Below are 2,955 nucleotides of genomic sequence, written 5' to 3'. Positions count from 1 at the left end.
TTTTAGCTAGAATGGGAGGCTTTCTGATGAGGTGATATTTGAGAGATCTGACTGAAGCAGTGGGGGGCAGGGCGATGACCAGGGGCACTGGGGAAGAGCATTCTGAGCAGAGGGAACAGCAGCTGCAAAGGCCGCAAGCAGGCCCTGCCTGATGTGTTTGGGGAACCTAGGCTGGAGTGGAGAGAGCCAGGGGGCAGGACAGAGAGGCAGCAGAGGCAGGGCAGGCAGGGCCTCCAGGCCAACAAAGGCTAGTGAACTTTATTCTGAGAAATCCCTGTGCATTTCAACAGAGTTAACCCATAAACACCTCCCAGAGACTCCTGGAGCTTAGAGGAAGGACAGACGGCTCCAGGCTTGGGGCAGAGTGGAGGAGAGGAGCCAAGACAGGATGGAGCATGACACTGAGAGAGTGCCTGTGAGCAGGAAGGTTCCCTGAAAACCTTTCTGCCGCTGGGCACTCGCCCCTGGGCACCTGTCCCTGGGTACCCATCCCTGATGTGTGGACCATGTCGACCAAAGTGAGGTTGGGCTTCGCCCTCCTGGCAGCTCCATCACCATGGCCAGTTTTGGCTCAGTGCCTGTGATGGAACTTTCTGGGATGGTTGGAGATGGTCTGCATCCGTGCTGTCCAGAAGGCAGCCACAAGGCACAAGTGCACTGCTGAGCACCTGAAATGTACCTGGTGGGGCTGAGAAGCAAGATTTTAAATTTAAATCTCCACAAGAGACTAGTAGCCACTTGTAGTGTGCGAGCTGCATGAACGGATTGTGCTGGATGGCTCCTCCTTGGCTTTGGCTAGGTAGCACTCAGGTAGGTGCCACCCATCAGGGCCTTGCCTCACTGACTTCTGCCATGCCCAAAACCGGCTATTTGGTCTGGGCCACACAGAGGCCCCGCGGGTGACTCACCACACCTCTCATCCCGAGTTGAGTGGTCAGCAGATCTTTCCTTTCCACTGAGAACATGAGTTTCAGCATGCACAGGAGTCTTGGTCTTGGCTGCCCAGTTAGTCATGTGGCTGCCCTAAACATCTGCTCCTCTTGTGCCAGGAGTGGAAGGAGCAGCTCAAAACCAAGCCCCATGCCACAGCAGATGGGCCCGCCTGAGATTAGCACCTCCCTTTCCACCAGGAGCTGAGAATACCCAGGTTGCTCACTTGAACCCATATGGGGAAGTTTCTCTCTCTCTCTCGCTCTCGCTCTCGCTCCGTAATTTATTCTGTAATTTCGGTTTTCAAAAACAAAACCCTTCCGTAGTGCAAAGTTCTCAGACTGGGTGCTGTCTCCAGTGAGTTCCTTGTAAAACAAATACGTGTTGCTTGTGGTTGTACAAGTTGCACAGCTACTCCAGGAGGAAGTAGACAGCTGTGAAGGAGCTGGGGCCACACCTGCTTTGTTGTGGGGCTGTCCCATGCATCCTAGGATGGTTGGCAACATCCCTGGCCTCTTCTACCCCCTAGATGCCAGTAGCAATCCCTCCCATCCCCATCATTGAGACACCCCAGATGTCCACAGCACGGCCACATGTCTCCTGACAGTGAAGGCAGAGAACCGCTGGTGGAGAGACGGCCTGATGAGAAGAGGGGTGAGAGGCTGAGGCGCCTGCAGTCTCCCCTCTGTGTGTCTCCAATCCACTTTTGTGTTTTACATATGTAGGGAGGCGTTATGAACAATGTCTAGTGCTATGTTGGGGTCCGTGTTTAAAATGTACTTACATGCAGCTGTGCTCTGCCCTGCCTGTCTGCACTTGTCGCTGTGTGGCTTGTGTCTTTGACCTGCTCTGTGATGCTCCATTACAAGAGCACATTGCGTCATATTCATCCCTTTCCCTGTTACTATATCAGGCAGGACCTGGGCAGGAAACAGTGGTGCGGTCAACATGAGAAAGAGCTGAATGGACGGACTTTAGCAAAGCGTGGGCAGGGCTGACGAAAGCAGTGCCACGTTGTCTTCCCAGGGTTCGTGGTTTCAGATGCTGCTGCAGGAACTGTCTCTGCTCATGGCTCCTAGTGTCCATGTGCAGAAGCATCTCCAAAGGCCCTTGCAAGGGGACTCACTGGGGCCAGGTTATCCACAAACACTGTGATACTCAAAATCTAGTTTTACCCTAAGGAGGTAGGGGATGACTCTTTGGATCCAGAAGTGAATGCACCTCCTAAGGGAGTTTATTCTGAGTCACCTCCTCCTGGCAACTCACCCAAAGACTCCCCATGGGGCTTCCTCAAACAGAGATGTACCCTACCATAGGAAAAAGACTCCTGGGTCCGGCCTCAGCTCCCTGTCGTTGGTTGTGCCTGTTTCTCACTCATCTGGCCAACCCACAGAAGTGGGAGGAGCCGGGTCTGTGCCGGAATCTGGGGAGCATCTGACAAGTTACTGCAGAAGCAGCACTTTCTGCAGGAAGAACAGAAGTGTCTGCCTGTCTCTCACTTCCTTTTTGGGGCCTGGGAGGGTTGGCCTGTGAGTGGCCAGCTGCTATTTATGGGGCTCGACTGCTCTGTGTGAAACCCCAGTCTCTCTCGAGAGGGAAGAGTAGTGGGAAAGGGTGGTGCCAGGTGACATTGCCCCTGGTCTGGGGCACAATCAGCCCAGGTGCAGCGGTCACAATGTCAGAGTAGGGGGTGTAGCTCAGGGGTAGAGCATTTGACGGCACAACGTCAGAGTGAAACCCATCTAGGTCAGGATGGGCCTGACGGGTTTCCTAACAAATCGACTCTGTGTTCCTTGTATTTATAGATGCTCAGTGTATAGAGTGGGCTTTTAGTTGGGTGACCACATTCCAACCCCCCTGATTTGGACAGAAGGGGAAACTGAGGCCCACAGAGGCTAAGTGCCTAGTCTGAGGTCACACACTGAGCTTGGGACATCAAGAGGACTAGAGTCCACAGTCTGGACACTCATTCTAGTGCTCTGCCTTTTCATGGGGGTGGCAGGGTCACCCGTTTGGAGCAAAAAT

The 2,955-nt window shown here is 53.7% G+C and overlaps 1 long non-coding RNA gene across 1 annotated transcript; it reads right to left on the bottom strand.

Annotated features, from left to right (window-relative positions):
- Positions 1 to 622: 622 nt before the first annotated feature.
- On the bottom strand, positions 623 to 2,434 carry LOC116483320 (uncharacterized). The gene is made up of 3 exons (XR_004252248.1): positions 2,242 to 2,434; positions 1,715 to 1,850; positions 623 to 688 (listed from the first exon to the last, which is right to left on the bottom strand). It is a non-coding gene; the product is annotated as an uncharacterized LOC116483320 (long non-coding RNA).
- Between the last annotated feature and the right edge of the window lie 521 nt (positions 2,435 to 2,955).

Source organism: Hylobates moloch, unplaced genomic scaffold (assembly GCF_009828535.3).
Source record: "Hylobates moloch isolate HMO894 unplaced genomic scaffold, HMol_V3 SCAFFOLD_15, whole genome shotgun sequence".
NCBI lineage: Eukaryota > Metazoa > Chordata > Mammalia > Primates > Hylobatidae > Hylobates > Hylobates moloch.
This window is presented reverse-complemented; position numbering and strand designations above follow the sequence as displayed.